The 10,673-nt window shown below is 42.5% G+C and overlaps 1 long non-coding RNA gene across 1 annotated transcript; it reads left to right on the top strand.

Moving 5' to 3' along the window:
* On the top strand, window positions 1-9,432 carry LOC142820462 (uncharacterized). The gene is made up of 3 exons (XR_012897691.1): window positions 1-96; window positions 4,694-4,809; window positions 9,032-9,432. It is a non-coding gene; the product is annotated as an uncharacterized LOC142820462 (long non-coding RNA).
* Window positions 9,433-10,673: the final 1,241 nt, after the last annotated feature.

Genomic DNA, 10,673 nt, shown 5'->3' with positions numbered 1-10,673 from the left:
GTCAAATGATTTTTTCAACTGTATTGTAATGCTACTTCTACTTTGCACCTATTCACGACCTTCATCTCAGGCTCTCCAAGTGGCTTGCAAAGATGGGTGAGCACCGTGAATCCCGTTTTACAGAGGGGGAAACTGAGGCACATTGCGGTGAAATGACTGGACCAAGGTCGTACATCATAACAGTGGAGAAGTCGTTACCAGCATAATCACTAGATCACATTCTGTGACAATGACAAATCTGTCCATGCACTGAGGAAACCGGACAGTAAAGAGGTCAAGCATACACATTGCAAACTGTTAATGCAAGAGACATTGGGTGCAAGATTCAATGTGGAGAAAAACTGAGCTGTGTTGCAAAGGCAGATGAATGGGAGTGTTGTGTGATATAGGGGAGACAGCATAGCCCCATGCTAGCGCCCAGTCTAGGATTCCGTAGGTTCAGGGCCGGGCCCACCCACTGACTACTCGTGTGACCTTAGGGAAGTTACTTCACCTTTCTACATTTTGCTCTCTCCATCTGTCAAATGGTGATAATTTCCTCCACACTGGTGAGTCAGGATCATTATCAGTACCACTGTGGAGAGGCAGTGTTGCCTAGTGGGTAGAGTGTTGGATTGGGACTCAGAGAAGCAGTGTTGCCTAGTGGGTAGAACCTTGGATTGGGAGCCTGGATTTAATTCCTGACTCAGCCTCTTGGGCAAACTGCTTCCCCTCTCTGTGCCTCTTTACCCCAACTGTAAAATAACGCTTATTTCCTTTGTAAAGCACATGGAGATCGACTGATTAAAAACAGTATATAAGAGCCAACTAATTACTCTGATGATGAAGCTCCTTGAGAGCTATTAATGAAAAGTGTTCTGTGAGAGCTAGGTATTAGTAGAGTCCTGTGTGAATACAAAATGTATCTGCATCTGATCCATAAACATGGTCCTTGGATATAAAGCCAGTCCATGGAGCTGCAGCTTTACAGGACTCTAGGTATTAGCTTTTTTTCATCAGTGTGTGGCCGCTTTAAGATGGTGTCTCTTACAACAGTAGATTTGCTTTAGAAGGATTCATGTGACTCAAGCTATATACTGTGGACCCCTTTCCATAATTCATTACCCCAATTCTACAAACTGAAAGAGACAATTACTATTTGCAGACTCCATAGTCAGATACGCCAGAACCTCAGTAACTTTTTTTTCTTAACTGATTTGACTTCTGTTATCAGAAGTGTGAGATCCCATGTCTATCTATAAATATAAATGTTCAGATTTTTGTCTTTACTGTTGTCTGAACACAATAGTGGGGCCCTACCAAATTCACAGCCATAAAAAATGTGTCCTGGATTGTGAAATCAGGTCTCCACTCGTGAAATCTGTTGTGGGTTTTTCTGGGTGCCTTTACCCTGTACTATACAGATTTCATGGGGAGAGACCAGCGTTTCTCAAACTGGAGTCCTGACCCCAAAAAGAGTTTGGAAGTTGCAGGATTATTTTAAGGGGGGATCCTGATACTGCCCCCCTTATTTTTTGCTGCCTTCAGAGCTGGGCAGCTGAAGAGGGACGGCTCCTGGCCAGGCGCCCAGTAAGGGTGGCAATACCATACCTTCCCATTCTTACTTGTGTGCTGCTGCTGGTGGCCATATTGCCTTCTGAACAGGGGTCTTGGCCATCAACTGCTGCTGTCCAGCCACCTAGCTCTGAAGGCAACACCCCTGCCAGCAGCAGTGCAGAGATAAGGGTAGCAGTACCACAATCCCCCTGCAATGATCTTGCAACCCAGCCCACAACTCCTTTTTGGGCAAGGACCCCTACAATCACAACACTGTAAAATTTCAGATTTAAATTTCTAAAATCATGAAAATGATGATTTTTTTTAAAGCCTCTGACCGTGAAATTGACCAAAATGGACCATGAATTTGGTAGGGCCTTTCATAGCAGACACTATCTTAGATGGGACTGGGTCGATTTCACTATATTTCACGTAAAAATCAAAAGAATTGCATTCAGGGATGGATCAACTTCAATTCAAGGAAGACGCCAATTTCCACACTGAGTCTTATTTAAGAGAACTAGCTTTCCCACCTCTTACCTTGAATCGCTGAAGCAAAGTACATGAATATTATCATTAAAATTACTTTTAAATTAGTGATTCTATTTATAGAAGCTTCAGAGTGGTAGACGAATTAGTCTGTAACAGGAAAAACTTAAAAAATAATGAATAGTCGAGCAGCACCTTAAAAACTAACAAAACATGTAGATGGTATCATGGGCTTTCGTGGGCACAGCCCAACTTCTGGGTTGTGCCCACGAAAGCTCATGATACCGTCTACATGTTTTGTTAGTCTTTAAGGTGCTGCTATATTATTTATTGTTTTTTAAGTTTTTCTATTTGCAAAGTAAAGCTCTGATCCTGCAAAGGCTAACTTACATGCTTAATTTTACTAAGGTGAGTAGTAGTCCTATTGAAGTCTATTGGTCTTCTCAGATATGTAAAGTTACACAAGGGCTTAAGTCCAGGAGCGGCCCTAGACGAGCTTCTGGCAACTGGCGCCCTAGGCGAAACGTGCAATCGGCGCACCCACCTCCAAAGCCCTCAACGGCCGTTTATCTTGGTGCCCTAGGTGACCGCCTAGTTTGCCTGTAATGACGGTCCGCCACTGCTTAAATCGTTGCAGGAATCAGGCCCTATTTAATTTATCAATTACAAAATAAGGGCCCGGTGCCATAACTTTTTCTCACATAGATAACCCTGATTTCCACAATCTGACCCACTGAGTCCAGTGACCAAGTGTGCTAAATCTGACACTGAGGGTGTGTCTAGACAGTGGCGCTATTTTGGGATACTTCTGGTATCCTGAAATAGTTATTCTACATCTTTTGAGCAAGCCTGTTATTTCAAAATATAAGGGGCTCGCTATTCCAATGTCCCTATAAACCTCATTTCATAAGGAGTAAGGGATGTTTTGGAATAGCAGTTTATTTTTAAATGTGGTGCTGTGTAGACAATGCCAAATTTCGAAATACACTATTTCGAAATTAGATCAAAATAAGATACGCACTTTGAGCTACACAATTTGCATAGCTCAAAGTACGTATCTTATTCCGAGCTAAGAGTGCAGTGTAGACGCATCCTGAGAAGTTAACACCCTGAAATAATTGGCAGCATAGGGAGGCAAAAACCTAACTTTGATCAGAATTTATAATAGTTTTCTAATAAATTCTGAAAGTACATTATGAATTAAGTAAACATCCTAAATTGTATTTAGAGAAGGATGAAAATATTAGTTAATATTGCTAAAATACTGAACAATTGAAAATACCAACGAGCGATTTAAAGACAACATGTAATGAACCCATTTCTCTTTTATGGGTGACCATTCAGTTAACCATTCATGAGATATACACTTTATATTTTGGAAAGTTTTGACAATGGAACTCACCAGCTTCCATTCTGAATGCTTCTGTGAATTTCCCGCTTTCAAATGCTGCAAGATTTCTGAAAATGAACGTCCAGGAGCTTTCCAGCTGAAAATGAAGTCAATGCTCATTCTCCGCTGATAAAGTTCGATTTGAGCCTGACGGAAATATATTTTTTCACAATTTAGTGATGTCTCTGAAATAGCTTGTTTGGGATTTGTTTAAATGCAAATCTTCCACTGTCTGTTTCGCTGCAATTTGCATGGTCAATGCAGATCGTTCTCAAAGGTTCTTTCTCTTGATTAAAAAGACATTGCCTGGCTGGAAACTGAATTTCATGTGCTGAAGGATGAAAAGTTATTTAAAATGAAAGATCCGTAAGTCAGGCAGTGATCAGATGTCTCTACCTAGTGGAGAAGAAAGGGGACTCAGCCAGAGAAATGGTGCTTAGGAAAGTGCCATATTACTTAGAGCACATTACCCTAGTCTAGGATTGGGGCATTATTTTGCTAGGCACTATAGAAGCAATCCCTGTCCGAGGGAGTTCACAATTTAGGTTAGAGGCTAAAAAAATTAAAAGAAATGTATGGGAGACTCAATGTGAACTGCAGTGGGCACTGAATTGGATCCGGTGGAGTGGACTGACACCACCAGCCAGCTTCACAAAGACTATCAAAGATGGTAACCCCTTTTAGTCGATATCAGTCAGGATCGGAGGAAAATATCTGTGTCTCTACCGATCCATATTCAGACTTTCCTCTAAGATGCTCTTTTCATAGCTTCTTGGTAAATGATCTTGGCTTGTTCTCCATTACCATGCAAGAAGATTCCATTCTACTGAAGGTTGAACCTCTCTAGTCTGGAACCCTTGGGACCTGACTAGAGAATTTGCCGGATCACAGGAAGTCAATATAGCCTAGCAGCATTACTAACACTTCTAGTGCTTACTGGGCTCTTAGAAAATATTTCAAGTAAATTAGAGCTAAATAACAGCACAGAACACTGAGAGCCAGGACTGATGGCTGGAAACAAACTTTATGGGACCGCAGGAAACTTGGCCACACCCATAAGTGGACATCCAGCTAACTAAAATCATGCCGGACCACGGATGTTGCTGGACCAGAGTGTTCTGGACTAGAGAAGTTCATTCTGTAATAACTTGTTTTCACTGTCTCTAAGTGGGAAATATTAGACTTCTTGTGGAAAGCAATACACTCTGTTGAGTTTGGCATTTCTGCTCTTCTTGAACCAAGAGGCAAAGTGAACTCTATTTACTGTTTCTTTTTCAGATGTTGTAGCTTATACTTTGATTCAGAAATGTGCCCTGATTTTCCATTAGGAGATCATTTTTGAGTGGCCTCAACATGGAACTACCTAGGAGGAAAGGTACAGTGAGAGGAACAAGGTCTGTAGTTTTTTGTTGCCAAGAACAGCAGTTTGTTGCTCATATACTATGCTCTGCATAAGTAGACACTAAATTTACCTATGTGAAATATTGCCAGTACATTCTTCATAATCAAATAGTTCATTTCTTCTGCTCACATGGCTGCTAGTCCAAATCCATTCCTCTTTATAACTCCACTGGAAGCACTATCGGAGGAGGGTTTTTATTTTTCCATCCATCATTTGTTTTCATGGAGGGGAGGGGAGAGGGGAAGACAGCAGCGGCTGGCAAAGGCTGCTTCAGTCAGGCATGTCAACAGAAAGAAAAGCAGGTCAGGCGAAGCCAAAATCACAGGAAAATTGCAAATCCCTTCCTGACGTATTGAACCTATAGCATCACTGGGAGAGTGTATCTGGCCATCTAATGCAAAAAGACACAAGTCTGACCAGAGGGGAGTGGTGGTTAAAAACACAGAGCCAATGTGACTAATGGAAAAGTCTGATACATGACTGATCTGCTGACTTTGGAATTTCTGTTTAATCTCTTCTTCCATCATCCTTAGGGAAGGTTCTTATTTCAACCACTCCTTTTCTCCACAGCCACGGGCTTCTCATGCTTGAAGCTTCTACCAAAGACATGCTATCTCCCTTTCCTCGTTTTGTAGACTCACATTTCCTGTGTAAGCCTCTGGTGGTGTTTATATCATGCTATGGCTCAGTTTGCAGTCAAGGATCGGAACGCCATTGTGCTTAGAGGAAAGTGTGTAGTACAAGCCAGAACCTGTCCCAGGAAGCTTACAAACAAGGAGCCTACTAAGTTTGGTGGTGGTGGTGGTGGTGGGCTAATCCGGTCACAGTAGAAAGAATACAGTTTTGCATACTGAGCTGTAATGTCAGCTTTCAACTTGCTTATCAGCATTCCCTGTAAACTGAGCGCTGGGGCGGCCGCCCTGGGAGAGTCAAATGCTGCCCAGCTGATTAGCAGAGCGGGTGGTGCACATCTGCACATGCCTCAGTGCACATAACAAAATTTATTCTGTACATGAATGGAAAAAAAATTAGAGGGAACATTGTTCACCCCATCATCAATGCACTGCCCTAGCTCTGTCTTTTTCCATCTCTTGGGCCTGAATCTTATCTGCTTGGGTTTTTTATATCTCAGCTATATAAGTGAAATGCTGACCCCGTTGAAGTCTATGGCAGTTTTATTATTGACTTCAGTGGAACTAAGATTGTACCCTTTAGCTTCAGAAGTATCTATTGACTCCCGGTGTCTTTGCTATCAGTTAAACGTAATTGCATTAAAAAAGCATTTGAACCTGCAGTGGCTCCTCCTGAAAGTAATGAACCAAAGATGAACTGAAAATCAAATCAATATCCTTCTTACCACAGTTCTCATCACACAGTTCCCTTTCCAAAACATGGTATTGAGATTTTTTCAATGCAGTCTAGGGGGTTTAGGTACACATCTTCCATTTACTTTGTTTTCAGGATCAAGAACCATAATAGGGAATGGATACACAGGCAGTCCCCGGGTTATGTACAAGATAGGGACTGTAGGTTTGTTCTTAAGTTGAATTTGTGTGTAAGTTGGAACTGGTACATATTGTAGCGGAAAACTCTAGCCAAACATTTCTCCAGAGCTCAGTTTTATTCTCCCACACCTCACTTCCCTCAGTCCTTTATTCTCAAGCTGAGGGCAGAGTAACTGAATGAGAAAGTAGAGGTCCCCAGAGTTATGCTAAAAGACTTTGGGAACTGGCTGTTAACTATACTAGTGCTACCATTTGAAGTTATAAATTGTGATTTACCTGCTTTGATTTCTCAATAACTTTCATTCTTTTTTCTTAATGAATAACTCTTTTTGTTAATTGACTATAGAATTGTCTGCCACCATTGTCTTAGGTATAATATTTGGAGTATCAATTCAGCTGGGGTAAGTGGCTGGTCTTCAGGAACTGGGAGAAACCTGATGGGGTGCGATTTTTTTAGATTTCAGTAACCTTTTATCACAAAAGGTGTGTGAGGACTTCTGCTGGGGGTGTAGGCTCGGGGGTGTGGTGGAGGATGAGAAGCTCAGGGTGAGGGTTAGAGTGGGAATGAGGGTTCCGGCTGGTCATGCAGGCTCTAGGGTAGGGCCAGGGCTTGGGGCTGGGGCAGAGGATTGGGATGTGGGGGTTGAGGTCTCTGGTTGGAAGTGCAGGCTCTGGGGTGGGGGCAGGGATAAGGGGTTTGGGGTGCAGGCTGTCCCAGGGCTACAGTGAGGGGGAGAGGACTCCTCCAAGCTCGCTCGCTCTCCCTGCAGCAGCAGCACCTAAGCCGGGGGTGGGAGGAGGTGCCTCTCTCTGCCATGGTAGCTCCATGGCTGGGGCTGCAGAAAAGGTGCCTCACCTCTGGCCATGACAGGTTCAGGGCCAGACTGGGTTGGTGCCAGGTACCTGTCGCCCGGCTGCAACAGCTCCAGGCCAGGCCTGGGTTCGGGATGGGGCAGATTGGGGGCCAGGCTAGCTGGAGGTCAGGGGAGGGGCACTAGATCGGGGACAGAGGAGGGGAGCCAGGCTCTTCCCCAGCCATAGCACGTCCACTAGGGCTGGGTTCCCTAAGTGCCTATGTGGCGCTTAATAAACTGCTGTGTGGCCACATAGTTTCCAGGGAACTTAGGTGGCAAGATAAGCTGGAGAATCTAATGGTTCATGACTCCAGAGTAAGAGTGTTTCAATGATCCAAGAGTTCACATTTATTCCTGACTGGGTGAAATCTAATTATAGAATTTATCACCAGTTTGGGATGTCTGCCCTTGTTTTGTGACAGTCTACCCTGAGGTAAGCACTCACAGTTGTAAGTCACTCCAGAGTGTGACACGTGCAGCATAAAGTTAATGGATAATAAAACAGTTTAATTTTTTGTTTGACCATGATTTCCAGCTGTCGGTAATTTGATTGTAGCCTTCAGGGATGAGAGGTGTTTACTTATTTATACAACAAATGACAACAGTGTTTGTCCTCTTTAATGCAGTAGGCAATTGTAAATTTCAGTTAACAGACTATATTGCAGGATTTCACACTTTGTCCAGTTACTCAAACAAAAAAGAGCCACCATATGAAATTTCATGATATACTCAATGCTTGGGCCCCAAAGCAACTGCTAAGGTGTGCATGTTTGGGCCCTTTGCATTAGTTTTGATATCTTCAAAAGTGTTGTGCAATCCCTACAACAACCCAGAAAGGCAGGTATACTGCTTGAGAGATATCAATAAACCCTCAGTCCAGCAAAGTACTTAAAATATTCTTAACTAAGAACGGATGAGTAGCCTTATCAAAATCAAGTGTTTAAGGGCTTTGCTGGATCAAGTCCTACATATAAGCAAACAAGTAACAACAGTATTAAGATGGAAACAAAATGCATTAAACACATGAAAAACTGTAAGAGATCAAACATATAGGCTACGTCTAGACTGGCCCCTAATTCCGGAAAAGTCATGCAAAGCAGGTAAGTCAGAATAGGGAAATCCGTGGGGGATTTAAATATCCCCCGCGGGATTTAAATAAACATGTCCACCGCTTTTTTTCCGGCTTCGGGAAAAGCCGGAAAAAAGCGTCTAGACTGGCGCGATCCTCCGGAATAAAGCCCTTTTCCGGAGGATCTCTTATTCCTACTTGAAAGTATCGCGCCAGTCTAGACGCTTTTTTCCGGCTTTTCCCGAAGCCGGAAAAAAAGCGGCGGACATGTTTATTTAAATCCCGTGGGGGATATTTAAATCCCCCACGGATTTCCCTATTCTGACTTACCTGCTTTGCATGACTTTTCCGGAATTAGGGGCCAGTCTAGACGTAGCCATGGTGTGTGCCCCACCCCTAATTTTAACACTCTTTTCCCTGTACAGTTTGTAACAGGTATGTTTCTTTAAATAATGTGAACCTTTCTATTGTAGTGTAGAAACCTGTTTGTTGGTAAAAAAGGGGCTACTGGCATTGATTTTTATCTCACCAAAAATGATATTGAACATTAAGATCCTGATATTGAACATTAAGATCCTAATCCTGAATTCTTTATTGAGCAGCAGATAGAAGTAAAAACACCAGTAGTTACACAGACTGCAAAAAGAGAGAAGGTTTTTTAAATTATGGCCCACAAAAGTTTGCATTATCCTTTCAAAGAGTATGCTGATGATAAATGTAATGCACACCATAGAACGCTAGAGTACCATGTTACAAACATTTTTTGCCTCATTATGTATTATCCAGGTTACACAGACACACCAGAGGAAGAATAGAAAGCATTGTTCTCAAATAAAATAATGCAGGAAGGATTCAAAGTTCCTGTGTCATGTATCGATTTTCACAGCAGTATTACTATTTTTATGGACTGACTCAGAACTTCAGCCTCTTATTTGCCTAGTACTATTTGCATGAATTTATGCATTGGCCTTCATGATTTCCAACATTTAATTAAATTTGAACCTAATAAGAAATGCTAACATTTTGGGGATAAAATCATATTCGGTAAGTTTCAGAGGCTTACCCAGTGCCCTGTTTCTCTGGCCTAATGGTACATTTAATATCTGAATAGTTATGATGGAATAGAAGTAGTGACCATGAGATTCACTAATGCTAAATCAAAAATACTGTCCCAGAAAATGAAAGAGTTTCTGGTCAAAGAAAGAATGAATGGCACGTCACATTATTTCCTAACCTGATGTTAAGGCTTTGGGCCCAGATATTCAAAGGTATCCACGTGCCTACTAGATGCCTAAATACTTTTGAGGATTTGGGCCTTAGAATCATAGAAATGTAGAACGGGAAGGGAAATTGAAAGTGAGGTCATCTACTAGATTTTCCTGTACTGAAGCAGGACCAAATATATCTAGAACATGGGTTCCCCCTGGGGGGGGCGTGAAGAAATTCCAGGAGGGTGTGAGCAAAGTTGTTGACTCGAGTCCCACGACTTGAAGTTGAGTCCGACTTAAGTCGCCTAGGTGACTCGACTGGAGACTCGACTTGGGTTGTTTGTGACTTGGGGACTCGACTTGAGACTTGCTAATTTTGTTAAATCGACTTGGTGAAAAAATTGTCCGAAAATGCCGATATTGATGGCTTGTACAAAAGTGACTTGACATTTTTAAAATTAAGACTTGAGACTCGACTTGGAACTTGACTCTAAAGTGACTTTAGGGACTCGAGAGTCGACTTGAGACTTGAACTGTAGTGACTTGAGACTCGACTTGGACTTGACAATGACGACTTAAAGACCACACTGGGCACGAGGAAACCCAGTCTCCCCCCTCCATCAAGTTTTGCTGCCCCAGTCAGTTCCTTCCCCCCCCCCCCCCCCCAACAAGTTTTGCTGCTATTTTTGGGGGGTGGGTGAGGGTATTCCGAAAATCAAAAAGGGGGCGTGATGCCGAAAAGTTTGGAAGCTTGGGAACAACTGATCTAGAACATCCCTGACGGGTATTGTCCAATCTGTCCTTAAAAACCTGCAATGGTGAAGGATCCTGTGGAAGCCATTTCATATTTAGCTAGAAGCCATTCTGTATAACAAAAGCCACTTCAGTTTCTTGTGTCTGCACTTATACTAGCGGGAGTAAACTGATCTTCAGCGATGTAAGGTTAGGCCAGAAGGATGGGCTGTTGGAATGTGTTAATGAACTATTTTTAGCTGAAGCCCTTACTCCCTAAAACCTCTTTCTTTCTTTGCTGATAATAATTCCTCTTTGAAGTTCTATTTGATTTCTTGCCCTGACGTCAGACTTGTTTGGTTAAGGGTATAAAATACTAGGATTGATTGTGCTGAACATCCTTACTGGGCCTGGCTCTGCTGGGACCACGTTTGGCTCACTTTGTGCCTGATTAATCAATAAGGCACAGTTTGTTAGCTGCCAAAACA

The sequence above is a fragment of the Pelodiscus sinensis genome, chromosome 26, assembly GCF_049634645.1.
Source record: "Pelodiscus sinensis isolate JC-2024 chromosome 26, ASM4963464v1, whole genome shotgun sequence".
NCBI classification, from domain to species: domain Eukaryota; kingdom Metazoa; phylum Chordata; order Testudines; family Trionychidae; genus Pelodiscus; species Pelodiscus sinensis.
This window is presented reverse-complemented; position numbering and strand designations above follow the sequence as displayed.